At 37.8% G+C, this 20,890-nt stretch overlaps 1 protein-coding gene across 7 annotated transcripts in view; it reads right to left on the bottom strand.

The window, feature by feature from the left end:
* Window positions 1–20,801, bottom strand: part of WDR53 (WD repeat domain 53) — a 28,548-nt gene extending 7,747 nt beyond the window's left edge. For 2 of the 7 annotated variants that reach the window (XM_077117979.1, XM_077117983.1), the window contains exon 1: window positions 20,349–20,623. The gene's annotated coding sequence lies outside the window, so the exon portion shown is untranslated. The other 5 variants (XM_077117981.1, XM_077117977.1, XM_077117982.1 and 2 more) reach the window with 5 other exon arrangements.
* Window positions 20,802–20,890: the final 89 nt, after the last annotated feature.

Below are 20,890 nucleotides of genomic sequence, written 5' to 3'. Positions count from 1 at the left end.
TAAGCTTGTCTGAGTGTTTGTATGGAGCCTATGCCTTCCCCAGGAGAGGGTGGGGCCCAGCTCAGGTGGAACGCCTCCCTCAAAGAGTTCCGACCCCAGGGTCAGGAAAAGTGAAGCGATTAAAACCAGCCTACAACCTCTCCTCTGTCTCCACCACGCCCCCAGCAGGGAGAGTCTGCTGAAGTTAAAGGTACCACATCATCTTATGCTGGTGGGACCTGCAGGCAGACAAACGCCACATACGGGGGAGGATGGGAAAAACAAAGAGCCCAGAGGCTTCATAGAAAAGCTTTTCAATCTGCTGTGTCTCACCCTCAGGAAAAGCCGATACAGGTGAATCTTTCCTCCTGACAGGAGCCAGTTTGGTCTGGGAAAATCTGGATTGGGGTCTCTAATACCTAAGTAGACCCTCCTAAGGGGGGAAAGAGGCACCAAACGGGCAGGGCAAGAAACAAGAAAACAAGAACTGAAAAAATCTGATCTGTTACACAACACCTAAGCTAGAGGTCCAGAAAAAAACTGAACTGAATGTCAAAGAACAGACAACAAATTCATTCAGCAAGAAAACCCTAGGCAAAAGAAGTGAAAGCAATCTCCAGAATAAACTAATTAAGGTAATTAAATGCCTAGACAACAGCAAAAAATAACAAATCATACTAGGAAAATAGAAGCTATGGCCCAGTCAAGGGAACAAACCAACAATTCAAATGAGATATAGGACTGATACAATTAATTCAGGATGTTCGAACAGACATGGAAAACCTTATCAAAAATCAAATCAGTGAATTGAGGGAGGATATAAAGAAGGCAAGGAATGAACAAAAAGAAGAAATCAAAAGTCTGAAAAAACAAATCACAGAACTTATGGGAATGAAAGGCACAGTAGAAGAGATAAAAAAAAAACAATGGAAATATACAATGTCAGATTTCAAGAGGCAGAAGATAAGATTAATGAACTGGAGGATGGAACATCTGAAATCCGACAAGCAAAAGAAAATACAGGGAAAAGAATGGAAAAATATGAGCAGAGACTCAGGGAACTGAATGATAACATGAAGCACACGAATATACATGTTGTGGGTGTCCCAGAAGGAGAAGAGAAGGGAAAAGGAGAAGAAAAACTAATGGAGGAAATTATCACTGAAAATTTCCCAACTCTTACGAAAGGCTTAAAATTACAGATCCAAGAAGTGCAGCGCACCCCAAAGAGAATAGATCCAAACAGACATACTCCAAGACACTTACTAATCAGCATGTCAGATGTCAAAGAGAAAGAGAGACTCTTGAAAGTAGCAAGAGAAAGCAATCCATAACATACAAGGGAAGTCCAATAAGACTATGTGTAGATTTCTCAGCAGAAATCATGGAGGCGAGAAGACAGTGGGATGATATATTTAAATTACTAAAAGAGAAAAACTGCCAACCAAGAATTCTATATCCAGCAAAATTATCCTTCAAAAATGAGGGAGAAATCAAAACATTTTTGGACAAAAAAATCACTGAGAGAATTTGTGACCAAGAGACTGGCTCTACAAGAAATACTAAAGGGAGCACTAGAGACAGATACGAAAAGACAGGAAAGAGAGGTGTGTAGAAATGAAGACTATCAGTAAAGGTACAAAGAAGGAAAATTAGATGATATATAAAATCCAAAAGGCAAAATGTTAGAAGAAAGTACTGCCCGTACAGTAATAACACTAAATGTTAATGGATTAAACTCCCCAATGAAAAAACATAGACTGGCAGAATGGATTAAAAAACAGGACCCATCTATATGCTGTCTACAGGAAATGCATCTTAAACCCAAGGATGAACATAGGTTGAAAATGAAAGGTTGGGAAAAGATATTCCATACAAACAACAATCAGAAAAGAGCAGGAGTAGCTATACTAATATCCAACAATTTAGACTTCAAATGTAAAACAGTTAAAAGAGACAAAGAAAGCCACTATATATTAATAAAAGGAACAATTCAAGAAGAAGACATAACATCATAAATATTTATACACTGAGGCAGAGGGCTCCAAAATACATGAGGTAAACACTGAAAACAGAAATAGACACATCTAATATAATAGTTGGAGACTTCAATTCACCACTCTCATCAATGGACAGAACATCTAGACAGAGGATCAATAAAGAAACAGAGAATTTGAATGATACAATAAATGAGCAAGACAACAGACATTTATAGAACCGTACACTCCATTAAAACAGCAGGATATATCTTTTTCTCAAGTGCTCATGGATCATTCTCAAGGATAGCAGGGTCACAAAGCAAGACTCAATAAATTTAAAAAGACTGGAATCATACAAAACACTTTCTCAGATCATAAAGGAATGAAGTTTGAAATCAATAATAGGCAGAGTGCCAGAAAATTCACAAATATATGGAGGCTCAACAACACACTCTTAAACAACCAGTGGTCAAGGACGAAATTACAAGAGAAATCAGTAGATATCTCGAGGTAAATGAAAATGAAAACACAACATATTAAAATGTATGCGATGCAGCAAAGGCAGTGCTAATAGGGAGATTTATTGTCCTAAATACCTATATCAAAAAAGAAAAAAGAGCAAAGATCGAGGAATTAACTGTCCACTTGGAAGAACTAGAGAAAGAACAGCAAAACTAACCCCAAAGCAAGCAAAAGGAAAGAAATAACGAAGACTAGAGCAGAAATAAATGTAATTGAGAACATGAAAACAATTGAGGAAATCAACAAAACCAAAACTTGGTTCTATCAGAAAATCAATAAAATTGATGGACCCTTAGCGAGGTTGACAAAAAGAAGAGGATGCAAATAAATAAAACCAGAAACATAAGAGACATAACCACTGGCCCCACAGACATAAAGGAAGTAATGAGAGGATGCTATGAACAATTTAATGCTAATAAACTCGACAATGTAGATAAATGGACAACTTCCTAGAAAAGACATGAACAACCAACTTTGACTCGAGAAGAAATAGATGACCTCAACAAACCAATCACAAGTAAAGAAATTTAAGCCAGTCATTAAGAAGCTCCCCCAAAAGATGGCTTCACATATGAATTCTACCAAACATTCAAGAAAGAATTAGTACCAATCCTGCTCAAACTCTTAAAAAAAACTGAAGAGGAGGAAACGCTACCTAACTCATTCTATAAAGTCAACATCACCCTCATAACAAAGCCAGACAAAGATATTACAAAAAAAAGAAAACTACAGACAAATCTCTCTTATGAATGTAGATACAAAAATTCTCAACAAAATTCTTGCAAATCGAATCCAGCAGCATATTAAAAGAATTATACACCATAACCAAGGAGGATTCATCCCAGGTATGCAAGGATGGTTCAACATAAGAAAAACTTACTACCCTCCCCCTCTCTACGTGGGACATGACTTCCAGGGTGTGGACCTTCCTGGCAATGTGGGAAAGAAATCATAGAATGAGCTGGGACTCAGGGCCAAGGGATTGAGAAGACCTTCTCGACCAAAAGGCAAAATGGTAGAAGAAAAGATTAACAAGACTGAAATCATACTTTAGTCCTGACCAGATCGGCTCTGTTTTTATCTCTAATTGAAGCCCAATCTCTTTTTCAGATTCTTTAACAGCTGTTGCATGTAGCAATGCTGACTTTGAGAGCCAAAGAACTCCACCTGTGAGTCTTAGGTGTTACACAGGTACCTAAAGTTCCAGGGAAATACCAGGTTATACATATATAGCACAGCACCTCAAAAAATCTAGAAGTAACATTTAAAGTACTGGACTAAATGTGACTGGTATAAAAGCTTACAATCCATGCCCCAATTTTCTTATACATATTTTCTTAAGAGATCATACAATATTTGTTCTTTTGTTTGTGCCTTATTTTGCACCACATAATGACCCCAAGGTTCATTCACCTCGTTGCATGTCTCAAGACTTTGCTCCTTTCTGTAGCTGTACAATATTCCATCATATGGGTACACCAGAGTTTGCCTTTCTGCCTTTCAATGTATCCTTCAGCCACCTCCATTCACTGGGCCTCATGAATAATGGGCAAAATAAACAACCTATGTCTCACATCCTCACATAGTTGAATGATCATCAACACTCTTAATTTTATAAAATTTTCATTGCTCCAAAGAGAAAAATAACAGATAAACACACCCTGACCAAATAGAAAATCCAAACCTCCCCTTAACTCTTATCGCTCCACCCCAGTTATTTACTCCTGGTATAGCTGTGGTACTTTTTTGATGTCTTCCTGTTATACATAAAGACCATAGCATATGTCCTGAAACCTTAAGCTCTGCTGGTCTACAGGTCATGGTTCCAAAAGGAAGAGTGCTCCTACCAGGAGACACAACAATGATTCCATTGAACTGGGAGTTAAAACTGCCACCTGACCACTCTGGACTTCTCATGCCACTGAATCAACAGGCACAAAAAGGTATTACTGTTCTGCCTGAGGTGACTGACCCTGACTAACAAGGGGAAATAGGATAGCAACTATATAATGGAGGTAAAAAAAGAGTTTTCTTGGAACACACAAAACCTCCTAGGGTGTCTCCTAGCATTACCATGCCCTGTGATTAAATCAATGGAAAACTAGAAGAACCCAACCCAGCAGGACTACCAATGGCCCAGAACCTTCAGGAATGAAGATTTGGGTCACCTACCTGGCAAAGAACCACAACCAGCTGAGTGCTTGCTGAGGGTAAAGGGAACATGGAATGGATAGTAGAAGGTAGTGATAAACATGAACTATGGCCATATGACCAGTTACAGAAGCGAGGACTGTGAGTATACAAATATTCTTTCCTGTTTTGTAATAAGCATGTTTGCATTTGTACACAAGCATCTATCTTGTTTTCCTCTTATTATATGACATAAGTTATAATGTTCATGTTATAGAATTTAAGTCATAGGATACGAAATTTAAGAGTGAATGTTACCCAAGGACTTGCACCCTATGCTGGAGAGATGTTGTATGCTTCTGGTTGTATGCAGGACAGTTGAGTACTATTAGACAAAACATATGTCTGTAACTGTGTTCTATTTTAAAGTGATGTATACAGCTGCCAAGTTGACAAGGGATGAACTGTGATGGTTCGGTTCTGGTGTCAACTTGGCCAAGTGACAATGCCCAGTTGTTTGGTCAGGCAAGCACTGGCCTGACTGTTACTACAAGGATATTTTGTGACTGGTTGATAAACTGAAGGCTGATGTATTAAATTATCAGTCAGTGGATAGCATCTGTGGCTGATTACACCTGCAATCAACTAAGGCATGCCTCCCAATGAGATAATCTAATCCATTGAAGTCTTTCAAGGAAGAGAGGCTTCTTCACTGCTTCTTCAGCCAGTGAGCCTCTCCTGTGGAGTTCATCCAGATCCTTCATCAGAGCTTCCAGATTTATAGCCTGCCCTGTGGATTTTGGACTCTTCCATTCCCACGGTTGTGTGAGACACATTTATAAATCTTGTATTTACAGGTATCACCTGTTAATTCTGAGTCTTTAGAGAACCCTAATACAGCATGCAATAGTACTTCTCCTCCTATACTCTCTGGTATTGGCTCTTCACATAGGAGTCATACCTTTAAAGTAGTTCATGCCAGTACTTATATTTGTAGCACTTATGGGTGGGCTACATGGCTCTCTATATAACCTCTTTTAATCATGCTCACCTTAACTATGGCAATGTTACTTATAAACCCACTAATGGACTGCCTTCACTTCTACCTATTCCCTTACATTTAAGCCCAGCCTCGTTAGCTAACCGTTTACCCATCCCTAGGTTCCCTGTTTTTTACATTATAAGGGTATAAGTTTATATTTACCAAGGTCATAATAGTGAAACCATTTAGTATCTATCCTTTGTATCTGGCTTATTTCACTCAGCATAATGTCTTCAAGGTTTATTTATGCTGTGACATGCTTCAGGACCTCATTTCATTGTACTGCAGCATAATATTCCATCATATGTATATACCACATTTTGTTTATCCACTTGTCTGTTGATGGGCACTTGGAGTGTTTCCATCTTTTGGCAGCTGTGAATAATGCTGATATGAACATCAATGTGCAATAATCTGTTTGTATCACTGCTTTCAGCTCTTCTGCGTATACACTGAGTAGCTATATTGCCAGGTAGTAGGGCACTTGATACTTAGCTTTCTAAAGAACTGCCAAACATTCTTCTACAGTGGCTGGACCATTATACATTCCCACCAGCGGTGAATAAGTATCCTAGTTTGCAAGCTGCGGGAATGTGATATACTATAACTAGAACAGCTCCTAAAAAGGGGAATTTAATAAGTCACAACTTTACAGTTCTAAGCCTATGAAAATGTCCAAACTAAGGTATCTAGGGAAAGGTCGACGGGTCAGGAACACCTCTGTCAGCTGGGTAGTCAAAAGGCTGGCAGCTGCTGGTCCCTTGCTCCTGGGCTCTGTTGCTTTCAGCCTCTGCTCCTGTGGAGGTTCTTCACTTTGCTTCTCCAGGGCTGGGTTTCATCTCTTGCCTTTCTTTCAGTTCTCTCTAGGTTCCGGCTTGCTTAACATCTCATGGCAACATCTGCTGGGCTCCCAGTATCTCCTAACATCCATGTCTCTGTTTTCCAAGTGTCAGCATCTGTGTCAGCTCTGCTCTGAAGTTTCTGTTGGCTCAGTCATTTCTATAGGGTCTCTCTCTGTCAGCTGAGATTTCTCCAAAAGGTTTCCTCTTTTAAAGGATTCCAGTAAACTAATCAAGACCCACCTGGAATGGGTGGAGTCACATCTCCATCTAGTCAAAAGACCACAGCCACGATTGGGTGTGTCACATCTCTGTGGAGATAATCTAACCAAAATTTCCAGCCTACAGTATTGAATAAGAAATGGCTGCTCCCACAAAATTGGATCAGGATTAAAACATAGCTTTTGTGGGGTATATAATACTTTGAAACTAGCCCAGTAAGTGTTCCAATTCCTCCATATCCTCTCAAAAATGTGCAGTTTCCTGTTATGTTTTTCAAGAGTGGCCATTCTTTTTTTTCTCCAGAATCTTTTTAAAATTTTTTTAGAAATTTATTTATTAATTAAAAAATAAAGAAACAAAGTAAAACAACATACATAATCAGTAATTCACAATATCATCACTTAGTTGCATATTCATCATTTCTTAGAACATTTGCAGTAATGCAGAAAAAGAAATAAAAAGACAATAGAAAAAGAAATAAAATGAACACAGGAAAGAAAAAAAAAACGATTATACCTACCATACCTCTTACCCCTTGCTTTCATTGTTCACTAGCATTTAAACTAACTTTATTTTAGCATTTGTTCCCCCTATTATTTATTTTTATTCCATATGTTCTACTCCTTTGTTGACAAGGTAAATAAAAGGAGCATCAGACACAAGGTTTTCACAATCACACAGTCGCACTGTGACAGCTGTATCATTATTCAATCATCCTCAAGAAACATGGCTACTGGAACACAGCTCTACATTTTCAGGCAGTTTCCTCCAGCCTCTCCATCACATCTTGAATAACAAGATGATATCTACTTAATGCATTAAGAATAACCTCCAGGATAACCTCTTGACTCTATTTGGAATCTCTCAGCCATTGACACTTAGTCTCATTTCCTTCTTCCCCGTTTTGGTCGAGAAGGTTTTCTCAATCCCTTGATGCTGTCTCAGCTCATTCTATGGTTTTTCTCAATCCCTTGATGCTGAGTCTCCGTTCATTCCAAGATCTCTGTCCCATGTTGCCAGGAAGGTCCACACCCCTGGGAATCATGTCCCATGTAAAGAGGGGAAGGGTGGTGAGACTGCTCGTTGTGTTGGCTGGAGAGAGGGGCCACATCTGAGCAACAAAAGAGGCTCTCTTGGAGGTGACTCTTAGGCCTAAATTTTAAGTAGACTTGACCTATCCTTTGTGGGGTTAAGTTTCATATGAACAAACCCCAAGACTGGGGGCTCAGCCTATAGCTTTGGTTGTCCACACTGCTTGGGAGAATATCAAGAATTCAACTTGGGGAAGTTGAATTTCTCCCCGTTCTCACCACTCCCCGAAGGGAGCTTTGCAGATACTTTTCCACTCACTGATCGAATCACTCTGGGATTCATCGGGGCATCACTCTGGACAAACCAGCAAAATAAGAGTGGCCATTCTTATAGACATGAGATGATATCTCATTACAGTATTGATCTGCATGTCCCCTGCAGCTAATAAAGATGAGCATCTCTTCATGTACTTTTTAGTCATTTGTATTTGCTCTTTGGAAAAACATCTACTCATATCTTTAGGCCATTTTATAGTTGGGTTGTTTTTTTGTTGTTGGATTATATGATTTATGTACATAATATATGAAATCCTTTGATGGGTGGTTTCCAAATATTTTCTCCCATTGAGTTGATTGCCTGTCCACACTTTTAACAAAGTCCTTTGGGGCACAGAAACATTTGATTTTGAGGAGTTTCCATTTATCTATTTTTTTCATTCCCTGCTTGTGCTTTGGGTATAAAGTTTAAGCAGCTACTTCCTCTTATTAGGTCTTGAAGATGTTTCCCCGCATTTTCTTCTAGGAGTTTTATGGTACTGGTATTTACATTTAGATTTTTGATCCACTTTGAGTTAATTTTTACAAAGGGCGTAAAGTAAGGGTTCTCTTCCATTCTCTTTGATACCCAGTTTTCCCATGCCTATTTATTGAAAGTCTATTCTGTCCCAGTTCAGTGGATATGCAGACCTTGTTGAAGATCAACTCACCACAGATTTGGTAGTCTAACTGCGTACTCTTGACTCAATTCTATTGGACAAAATTTCTTTGTGCCAGTACCATGCTGTTTTGAACACTGTGGCTTCATAATAAGCTTTAAAATCAGGAAGTGTTAGTCCTTCCATTTCCTTTTTCTTTTTAAGGATACTCTTAGCTATTTGAGTTCTCTTTCCTTTCCAAATACATTTGATAACTAGCTTTTCCAAGTCTTCACAGCAGGTTGTTGGAATTTTGTTGGTATTGAGTTGAACCTGTAGACCAATTTGGGTAGAATTGACCTCTTATCTACATTTAACCTTCACATTCCTGAGCATGAAAATGTCTACCTATATAGATCTACTTTGATTTCTTTCAGCAATGTTTTGTAGATTTCTGTGTTCCTTTACATCCCTGGTTAAGTTTATTCCTATATACTTGATTCTTTTGCTATTTTGAATGGATTTTTTCCTCAATTGTCTCTTCAGTTTTCTCATTGCTTGTGTATAAAACACTAATGACTACTGTACATTAATTTTATATCCTGCCACTTTGCTTATTTGTGTATTAGCTCAAGAAGTTTCATCACAGATTTCTCAGGATTTTCTATGCATAGTATCAATGTCATCTGCAAATAATGAAAGTTTTCTTCTTCCTTTTCTATTTAGATACCTTTTATTTCTTGTTCCTGCCTAATTACTATAGCTAGAACTTCTAGGAGAATGTTGAATAACAGTGATGAGAGAGAGTATCTGTTCTAGTTTGCAAGCTGCTAGAATGCTGTATACCAGAAATGGATTCTCTTTTTTATAAAGGACTTTAATAAGTTACAAGTTTACAGATCTCAGTTAAGTGAAAGTGTCCAAATTAAGGCACCAACAAGAGGTTACCTTCACTCAAGAAAGGCCGATGCTAAAAAAAAAAAAAAAAAAAAAAAAAGAAAGGCCGATGGATCTAGAACACCTCTGTCAGCTGCTTCTCAATCTTTGGGAAAGGCTTTCAGTTGCTTCCCTTTGAATATAATGCTGGCTATGGGTTTTTCACATGTCCTTTATCATATTGAGGACATTTTCTTCAATTCCTACATTTAGAAGTGTTTTTATCAGAAAAGGATGCTGAATTTTTGTAGAATGCTTTTTCAACATTAATTCAAGATGATCATGTGATATTTTTTTCCCTTTTGACTTGACGTGCCGTACTACGTTGATTGATTTTCTTATGTTGAACCACCTTTGCACTTCTGGTATAAACCCTACTTGGGTGTGGTGTATGATTCTTTTAATTTGTTGTTGGATTTACTTTGCTAATATTGAGAATTTTTGCATGGCATTTTGTATTCATTAGGGAGATCGGCCTGTAGTTTTCCTTTCTTACAGCATTTTTATCTGGTTTTGGGATTAGAGTGATGCCAGCTTCCTAAAATGAGTTAGGTAGTGTACATTTTCTTTAATTTTCTGAAAGAGTTTGAGCAGAATTGGTGTTACTTCTTTTTGGAATGCTTGACAAAATTCCCCTGGCCCTGGGATTTCTTTGTGGGAAGTTTTTTAATGACTGATTGAATCTCTTTACTTGTGAGTGGTTTGTTGAGATCTTCTATTTGTTCTTGAGTCAGTGTAGTCTGCTCTTGTGTTTCTAGGATTTCCCCATTTCATCTGAGCTGTCTAGTTTGTTGGCATATAGTATCTTCTTGTGATTTCATAGCATCCTCATGATGGTATTGGCATAAAGATAGATATATTGACCAATGGAATCAAATAGAGTGCTCAGATATAGACCCTCTCATCTATGGACATTTGATCTTTGATAAGGCAGTCAAGCCAACTCACCTGGGACAGAACAGTCTCTTCAATAAATGGCGTCTAGAGAACTGGATATCCATATGCAAAAGAATGAAAGAAGACCCGTATCTCACACCCTATACAAAAGTTAACTCAAAATGGATCAAAGATCTAAACATTAGGTCTAAGACCATAAAACAGTTAGAGGAAAATGTAGGGAGATATCTTATGAAACTTACAATTGGAGGCGGTTTTATGGACCTTAAACCTAAAGCAAGAGCACTGAAGAAGGAAATAAATAAATGGGAGCTCCTCAAAATTAAACACTTTTGTGCATCAAAGAACTTCATCAAGAAAGTAGAAAGACAGCCTACACAATGGGAGACAATATTTGGAAATGACATATCAGATAAAGGTCTAGTATCCAGAATTTATAAAGAGATTGTTCATCTCAACAACAAAAAGACAGCCAACCCAATTACAAAATGGGAAAAAGACTTGAACAGACACTTCTCAGAAGAGGAAATACAAATGGCCAAAAGGCACATGAAGAGATGCTCAATGTCTCTGGCCATTAGAGAAATGCAAATCAAAATCACAATGAGATATCATCTCACACCCACCAGAATGGCCATTATCAACAAAACAGAAAATGACAAGTGCTGGAGAGGATGCGGAGAAACAGGCACACTTATCCACTGTTGGTGGGAATGTCAAATGGTGCAACCACTGTGGAAGGCAGTTTGGCGGTTCCTCAAAAAACTGAATATAGAATTGCCATACGACCCAGCAATACCATTGCTGGGTATCTACTCAAAGGACTTAAGGGCAAAGACACAAACGGACATTTGCACACCAATGTTTATAGCAGCATTATTTACAATTGCAAAGAGATGGAAACAGCCAAAATGTCCATCAACAGACGAGTGGGTAAACAAACTGTGGTATATACATACGATGGAATATTATGCAGCTTTAAGACAGGATAAACTTATGAAGCATGTAATAACATGGATGGACCTAGAGAACATTATGCTGAGTGAGTCTAGCCAAAAACTAAAGGACAAATACTGTATGGTCCCACTGATGTGAACCGACATTCGAGAATAAACTTGGAATATGTCATTGGTAACAGAGTCCAGCAGGAGGTAGAAACAGGGTAAGATAATGGGTGATTGGAGCTGAAGGGATACAGATTGTGCAACAGGACTAGATACAAAAACTCAAAAATGGACAGCACAATAATACCTAATTGTAAAGTAATCATGTTAAAACACTGAATGAAGCTGCATCTGAGCTATAGGGTTTTTTTTTTACTATTATTACTACTTTTATTTCTTTTCTCTATATTAACATTTTATATCTTTTTCTGTTGTGTTGCTAGTTCCTCTAAACCGATGCAAATGTACTAAGAAACGATGATCATGCATCTATGTGATGATGTTAAGAATTACTGAGTGCATATGTAGAACGGTATGATTTCTAAATGTTGTGTTAATTTCTTTTTTTTTTCTTTCTTTCCGTTAATAAAAAAATAAAATAAAATAAAATAAAAAAATAAAAAAATGGACAGCACAATAATACCTAATTGTAAAGTAATCATGTTAAAACACTGAATGAAGCTGCATCTGAGCTACAGGTTTTTTTTTTTTTGTCTGTCTGTTTGTGTTTGTCTTTTTTTTTTGTACTATTATTATTATTTTTATTTTTTTCTCTATATTAACATTCTATATCTTTTTCTGTTGTTTTGCTAGTTCTTCTAAATCGATGCAAATGTACTAAGAAATGATGATTATGCATCTATGTGATGATATTAAGAATTACTGATTGCATATGTAGAATGGAATGATTTCTAAATGTTGGGTTAATTTCCTTTTTTTTCTTTAATTAATAAAAAAAAATTTCTTCAGGATTGACATTAACAAACTCCCTCTCACTTCTGATTTTTGTTTATTGCAATGTCTCTCTTTTTTTTTTGTCAGTCTAGCTAGAGGTCCATCAATTTTATTGACTTTCTCAAAGAAGCGACTTTTGGTTTTATTGATTCTTTCTATTGTTTTTTGTTTGTTTGCCAGCTCATTTATTTCTGTTTTAATCTTTGTAATTTCTCTTATTTTATTTGATTTGGGGTTAGTTTGCTGTTCTTTCTCTAGTTCCTCCAGGTGAGCAGTTAATTCTCCAATTTCTGCTCTTTCTTCTTTTTTAATATAGGCATTTTGCACAATAAATTTCCCTCTCAGTACTGCATTTACCACATTCTATAAATTCTATGCTGTATTCACATTTTCATTTATCTCCAGATACTTACAAATTTCTGTAGCAATTTCTTCTTTGATCCACTCATTATTTAAGAGTCTGTTATTTAATCTCCATATATTTGTGAAAGTTCTGGTTCTTTGGTGGTTATTGACTTCCAGCTCTATTCCATTCTGATCAGAGAAAGTGCTTTGAATAATTAGTCTTTTAAAATTTATTAAAGCCTGTTTTGTGCCCCAGCATATGATGTATCTTGGAGAATGTTCCATGAACACTAAAGAATGTATACCCTGGTGTATTGGGGTGTAATGACCTACATGTCTGCTAGGTCTAATTCATTATCAAATTGTTTCAGTTCTCTATTTCCTTGCCAATCCTGTCTGGTCATTCTATCTATACAGAAGAGTGGTGCATTGTATTCTCCCACTATTATTGTTGAAACCTCTATTGCTACCTTCAGTTTTGCCATTGTTTCCCTCATGTACTTTGCAGCTCCTTGATTGGGAGCATAAACATTATGGTTGTTATTTCTCCTTGGTGAACTTTCCCTTTTATGTATATGTAGTGTCCTTTCTTGTCTCTTATGATGTGTTTACCTATTATATTTACACTGCTTTTTGTTTCTTAATAGTATAGCTACTCTTGCTTTCTTTACATTACAGCTTTCATGGAACATCTTTTTCATCCTTTCACTTTCAATCTATTTGTATCCTTGGGTCTAAAAACGAGTCTCTTGTAAGCAGCATACAGATGGTTCATATTTCTTAATCAATTCTGAAAATCTGAATCTTTTTGTTGTTGAGTTAGTCCATTAACATTCAAAGCTATTATTGCAAAGGCATTTCTTGAATTTACCATCTTATCCCTTGGTTTTTATTTTCCATACCTATATATTACTTTTCCTCTCTCTGTTTTTATCCTTTAAGTTAATCTTACTGGTACTGTTCAATTCAGTGCTCTCCTCCAGACCTCCCTCTCTTTTATTTTTTTGAGCCAACAAAACTCCCTTTAGTTTTTCTTGTAGGGCAGGTCTTGTGTTGGCAAATTCTTTCTGCTTTTGTCTATGGAAATTTTAATCTAGGCTTCACATTTGAAGAAGAACTTGGCTGGATAAAGTATTCTTGGCTGGAAGCCTTTACAATCAGGATCTTAAATATATCATACCACTGCCTTTCTGCCCCCATGGTGCCTGTTGAGTAATCCGAACTCAATCTTACCTTGTATGTAGTAGACTTCTTTTCCTGTGCTACTTATGGGATGCTTTGCTTCTCGTCAACATTTTCAGTTTGATTCGTATGTGTCTTGGAGTAGAACTATTTCGATTTATTCTACTTGGGGTTCGTTTGGCTTCTTTGATTTGCATATTATGCGTTTTATAAAGGTGACAAAACTTTCTCCCATCATCTCCTGAACTAATCTTCCTAGCCCTTTACTCTTCTCTTCTCTTTCTGGAACATGGATAATTCTTACATTTGTGCACTCCGTGTTGCCCATCATTTCCCTGAGATTCAATTCAAATTTTTCCATCTTTTTTTTTGCCATTTGATCTTTTTTCCATTTAAATTCAATTGTCCTGTCCTCTAGTTCGCTTATTGTTTATTCTACCTCTTCAAATCTGCTATTGTGTGTCTATGGTATATTTTGAATTTGGTCTACAGTATCCTTCACCTCTGTGAGATCTGCTATTTTTCTACTTATTCTTTCAAATTCTTCTTTATGCTCTTCTAGTGTCTTCTCGTTTCTTTATATCATTAACCAACCCACTGAATTTATTTAGGAGATTTGTATGAATATTTCTGATTAGTTGTCCCAAAGTCTGTGTCTCCTCTAGTATTTTAATTTTGGTCATTTGGCTGAGCCAAATCTGCTGCGTTTTCATATGCTTTGTGATATTCTGTTGGCTTTGAGGTATTTGATTATACTGATGGGGTTGTTTTGAAAGTTGATTTCCCTCAGTCATCTAAGGTTTTGTATTTGCTTGGATTTGTGTTGAGCATTCCCTTTTGCACCACGTTGGTCGTTAACTCCCCATCAAGCTAAGCCCCAGATCTTATACAGGGGACGCAACTTTACTTGAAGATTTGTTTAAAGCTAGACAGGCAGGCAATTTACCAGGCTGCACTTTCTGCTTCTTCCCAACAGATGGTGCTCTTGGGTCACCATTTTCCCTTAGGCTCACCTCTTCCTGACTGCGGCAGCCAGCTGACCTAGTTGGAGATAGAGTGCAATTCCAGTCAGATCTGCTGGTCCCAGTGCATGCTGAAAGCTGCCAACCACGGGGCTGGAGTGGTCAGTGAACACCTTGGCAGAGATCTCACTTGTGGGCCCAATGGATCTGGTGTTCCCAGGCTCCTCCTTACAGTGACCTTGGGCTGTGGGACTAGTTATTTCAGCTGCCCCTGCCCACAGCCAACCTAGAAATGCTTGCTGGCCCAGTGGGGCATGTTGCAGCACATGGTGATGTGGCTCTCTTCCTTGTCGCCACCTGTGCACTGGTGAGGGCTCCGGATCTCTGTAGGGAAAGGGGAGTGGTAGGTACTGTGTGCTAGTCGGACTGCCTCTATGCATAGCAAAAGCAAGCCTACTGGCTTCTGGGTTCCCCACAGGAATTCCTGAATGCTGCTGAGCTGCTGAGGCAGATCTCCCCAGCTAACTGCAGGGGTAGGGTTAGGCAGGAATGCAGGGGTGTTCCACTCCTTTGGGACCCACACATACCTGCATATTTACCTCTTGTCCCCAATGGAGTGACAGCTTAGCACACTTAGCCCATTCTCTCCATTCCAATTCCTGGAACTGCTGTCCCGGTCATTTTTCTGAAACTTCTCTAGTTGTTGCATGGAGTAGGGGTGACCTCAGCCTATCCTATACCACCATCTTTCTGAAAGTTCTTAATTAACTTTTGATATTAACAGCTCTTTAAAAGAAGGCAAAGAAAGTTGTTCAACACAGCTGCTATATATTGGTGGTCACATCAGTGAACCAATCTTGAAGCCTGGGGAAAATTCACAGGTTAAGGGGAAGGAGGAAAAAAAATTCTGACAGGGTTTGAACACCAGATTTCTCTGATATGCATAGCTGATTCTCATGTAAAGGAGAGAGCTGTTCAAGGTGATATTAACTAGGTCAAAAGTGCCAACGGTGGACCACTGAGAAAAGGTTTTTCCTTTAAAAAAAAAAAAAGAAGAAAGTCACTTGGATCTTACTGCCAGACTAATTCAATACATCATCTAATTTTATTCTCAAAGCAACCCTTCTAATTGCTATTATTCCACTTTACAAATAAAACTGAATCTCAAAAAGGTTAAATAATTTGTCGAAGATCAGTTGCTCCTTGGGATGTGTATATGCGACACATGTAACTTTAAAATAATGAGGATCTTTTCTGACAACTCAACAAGAGTTTTACTTATTAGTATTCTTTGTGAATATAGACAATGACTAAAAGCTATCAGTAATTCATAACTGCCTTTAAATGTACTCATATAACTTGTACATTATCATCTACCTGAACTTACGCAACAGTCTTGCTTATGTGCAAAAGTTATCGACTCCTGCTCCCCTACACATCCCAGATCCATAAACTGGGACTCACCAAATACTACTACCCTGTCCTAACTGCCTATCTGGCAAGGAAAAAAGGAAATCAGGGTAATATATACAATTCTAATGATCAAGTGAAAGGAAGCAAATATGTGGACAAATTTAAATTTTCATTTCACAAACCTAGGGGAATTTGGTGAGTGAAAAACTGCGATAGTTGCTTAATTATTTTCAGCTAAGTCACTCTGAATTTAGTCCAATGGTACAGAGATAAATTTCCAATATTTTTTGAAAAAATTATTTAAAATAATCTGGTAATCTGTTTAAAGTTTCCATTCTGAACCCAAAGCTGCTTATTTCCTCCCACTTTTAGTCACAGACAAAAATTTCTATCACTAGACTGCAGAACATCACTAATTTAATCTTTCAGTTATAAGGTAACAGAAACATGGTCACAAATCAGATAAAGCAATTTTCATAAAGACAACATAATGAGAAAAGACAAAAATATACATTTTTTAAATGTCAGCAGAAGCACCCAATTAGCATACAGAGGAAACAGAGACTGAAGCAAATAAGATTTAAAGGAGAGGCTTGAGGAGGAAATGACTCAGAGGGAGGTAAAGACAGGGAACCCTAGTAGTTTGACTGTTGCTGAAATAGTTTTAAATAATTTTATGACCCAACAAAGACTCTTAACAAACGCTGCAGATTAACGAGGAAAAAAGGATGTTTAACACAATTTAAAATAAAAGGTATCTAGGGCATATAACAAACTTAAAAATTTTGTTTAGAATAGTTAACATCTATATAAAGCATTAACTTTTTTGTAAGATACTAAATACTTAATATGTGGGAAACTTTTTTGCATGATCCTTGGGCTTACAAAGTGCATTGAATAGTTCTGTGTAAGAATCCAAGGTGGATACAATTAACTGGTCTTTGAAATATGCATATGCTTTATATTTTCTCTATTTGCAACTCTACATGTACTTGTGTTAATGGATAAAAAATGTATAAATGTCTATTATCTGACTAAAACAGAAGCTCAAATGAGAAAAAAGGTATCAATATTGTTACTGAGGCTTAAAACTCTGATCTGGAAAAAAAAAAAAAGCAAAAATGTCACCTGTGATAACTACTGACCTATTATATAAGACAATACCTAATCTTAAAATATGAAATCTGAATTAACAATCGAGAAGGACAATTAGGTTACAAATAATTTTGTTTAACCCTGTAATTGTTACTGGACAAAGGTGGCAGATTCTTTTGCCCATGTGTTCAAATGACCAATTTCTGAGACACTGGGGTTTCAAAGAGATACAAAGTTTATTGCCAAGCGCTAAGCAGGAGATCAGATGGCCTATGGGCCCCAAATCTGTCTCTCCTAACTGCAGTGATTCTGATAGTTTTCTAGCATTAAAAGATTGACAGGTTTCAGATAATAAGCACAACAGTTCTAGATGATGTAATTAGAGTAACCTAATTATTGAGTATGAGAGATTGATTACATGCTTAGTCACAGAAGGTATGAAAGAAAATGGCAGCCTTAATATGATGATGGCCATGATTTCTAGTATTACAGTGAGGTATAGGTGACTTATAGGTTAAAGTCTAAGCTACCGCACACGTCAGGGGGAACCTATTTTGGTTATATACAGTTTCAGTTATTAAGATAACTTTGGATTTGTGGTGGGTTAGTTTTGGGCTTCATTAATAAACATTAGGGGCTGTCTTTAGTGATTACAAGACTCTAAAGTAAAAAAACTGGAAAAATGGGTACAAGTGAAGGTTAGTCACAAGGTTTTTACAATTATAAGATCAGAAGATAAAGGCTATACAAACATTATAAGACATCAAGGCAACTGGATTACAATTCAAAGATTTCAGTTATTTCCCTCCATCTACTCTTATACACCAGAAAGTAAAAATGAATATCTATATAATAATTCAGTAATCATAATCATCCCTTAAATCCTAACTTCTTGGTTACATTATGAATCTTTAGGGTGTTGATCACTTATTGCTGTTTTAATTTGCTATAATAAATCAACTTTAAAGTTTGAAAGATGGTATGTTACCATTTTTAGGATTTGCTGAGTTTTGTGTGTGCACACAGATTTTGGATCCCTACTGGGAATTTAGGTTTTCTCTAAAACCAGAACGAAGCAAGATTTCTAGTACTTCCATTTTTCCATCATAGGTTACTCACAGGAGATCCAAGAAAATGTTGAGTGGCAAAGTTTTAGCATTTGACTTCCTAATCTAATTCCTTTCTGGAAAAGATGAGCTCTATTTTAAAGGTATATTTGGTTACCCCAATGAGTGAAGTTAGACAGTAAATAAGTTTTTACTACTATACGCAGTAACATAGTTTCTATAGTTTTTTTTCATAATGCAACCAGTGTTAACTATGGTTCTGTTCATCTCACAAGACCCTAAGACAGACTATCTAAACTCTAGGCAGGGGAGTAAAAAACTAATTAAATTGTTACTCTCTATATCATTGGCTGATATTCAATGATCACCTAGCTAGTTGGAAAAATAAAACAAATACCTATTATGGGGAATATTAAAGAAAAAAAAATTGGGAAAGCCTCAGAAATCCATATACTTCTGTGAAGCTGTTAATTTTAGCTGATCAATATTTATCTTGCAGAACACTGATCAATGATTTAACCAGAGCCTTTAAAATCACTTGTTTACTTAGTCTACAAAATTAAAATTACTTATTATTTGAAACACTCCCAAAGACCACCACCAGAAAGTGTTAAACACTAACACTGCTGTGGTAGAAGAGTAGTAGGAAAAAATGTAATTCAACCTAAGTTAAATCAAAGCAATCTTTTAGAAATGAGATGTCAAGCCACTGTTTGATTTTCTATTACCTGGACTAGAAAATTTACCAGAAATAGCTCAGTGCCACCATCTCCACATTCATGCATCAAGTCAACAAGCTTTTTTCTTCATATGTAGATACCTTAAAGGAGGGGCTAGCACAGTAATTAGTCATATCCTATTGTGAATTAGCTTTAATTAGATAATAGATACCTTCCTTCCAACACCTAATGAGATCATAGAGTGGGTGGAAGAGTAGGATAGGGTAATTTGGTAGCATTTTTAGAAAGGGTGAGGCACTACAGTTGGCAGTTCTGACCAGCCCAACAGCAGAATGAGGGCATGGAACATGGGAGAGAGACCTGGTGGTGAGAGTGTGGAGTAGGTGAAAGAGCTGTAGAAAGAAAAGGACGGAAAAAGGCTATTTCTTCCGACTTTGAAATTCTACCTGGGTCACTTGAGGAGCAGACTACCACTGAAAGTCACCTCAGTGACTGGACTAGATTAGTATCAGAACTACCTCATCATACCCTTCAAATGCTCTACCTCACCTATACTGCAAAAGACAAGAAAAAGTCCAAAGCCTTCAGTAACTGAATGATCTCTAACTACTGTATTTCAGTCACACCTCCACTTACCCACTTGTTCTTTGTAAGTATCCATGCCTTAACCTAAACTCTATGAGCGGAGTTGTAGAGATTAACAATTTAATTTGTTTTTTACTCTGTTCTTACATAAAGATGTAAGACACTGAAGTTGACTACTAAGTGAGTCATAGTATTATTATAATCACTTAAGTCAAAAGGTTGTTTTGAGAATTATATAAAAACCCACAAAAAGGACCTATTATAGTACCCGACTTACACTATGGCTCAATTATGTTATTGCTTGCTTACTAAGCATTACTTGAAAGGCTGTCCAAAACCTTTAGGACCCCTAGGAAAAGGGAGTATGACCAAATATTTCCCAAATTCTTTTCCTTCCAAGACGTCATCTATAATTATGACCTCCAAATAATTCTCTGTACTGGAATGCCTGAGTAAAAATTTCGTGCCTTAATACACCTGCTAAGCAGCGGATCTGGGGAAGACAACACCTTGTCCAAAGTAAGTGGCACTTAAAGGGCACTGTTCAAGACACAGCGGGGGTTGTGGGTAGTACAGATGTGGCGACCACGTTTTCCAAATATATGCTGGGACACACTTTCTGATACTTACCGATACTTAGGGAGACGAAAGAACCCAGCCAGGAAAAGACTGCCTAGGCTGCAGAAGGTAAAGAAAGAGGTTCCAACTAAAGTCGAAGTGTGGTTGAGCCAGGATCTGGCTAGCAAGAGCGAAGTTTCATGCGTTAGGTCGGAGTTTGGAGCGGGGACCTAACTGACAAAGGACCTAAACCTCATAGAAAAAGGGGACCAGGAGAGCCATCGCGGGGCCACTAGATTAAAAAGGAAAACGCACTGCAGAGTCGCCACGAACCCCCGAGATCACCCTCATACCTGCTCTTCCCGCTCCTCTCCTCGGCGTCTCGTGATGACCTCACCCGCGAGAGCCCAATCCCAACCACCGTAGGGTGCGAGGCGCCTCAGCCAAACAGTCACATCCGGGGCCGAGAGGAACCCTGAGCAAGCTGGGCGTGCGCCCTTGCTTCGTGCCCTCAACAGGCATGGCGGAGCCACGGGCGCGCCGCGGGGAGGCCACGCGAATCGGGCGGTTCCGGCGCCCGCGCTGAGCCGCGGGAGCAGGGGAGGGGCAGGGGA

Source organism: Tamandua tetradactyla, chromosome 10, assembly GCF_023851605.1.
Source record: "Tamandua tetradactyla isolate mTamTet1 chromosome 10, mTamTet1.pri, whole genome shotgun sequence".
NCBI lineage: Eukaryota > Metazoa > Chordata > Mammalia > Pilosa > Myrmecophagidae > Tamandua > Tamandua tetradactyla.
The sequence above is the reverse complement of the archived record's forward strand: the minus strand, read 5'-3'. Positions and strand labels throughout refer to the sequence as shown.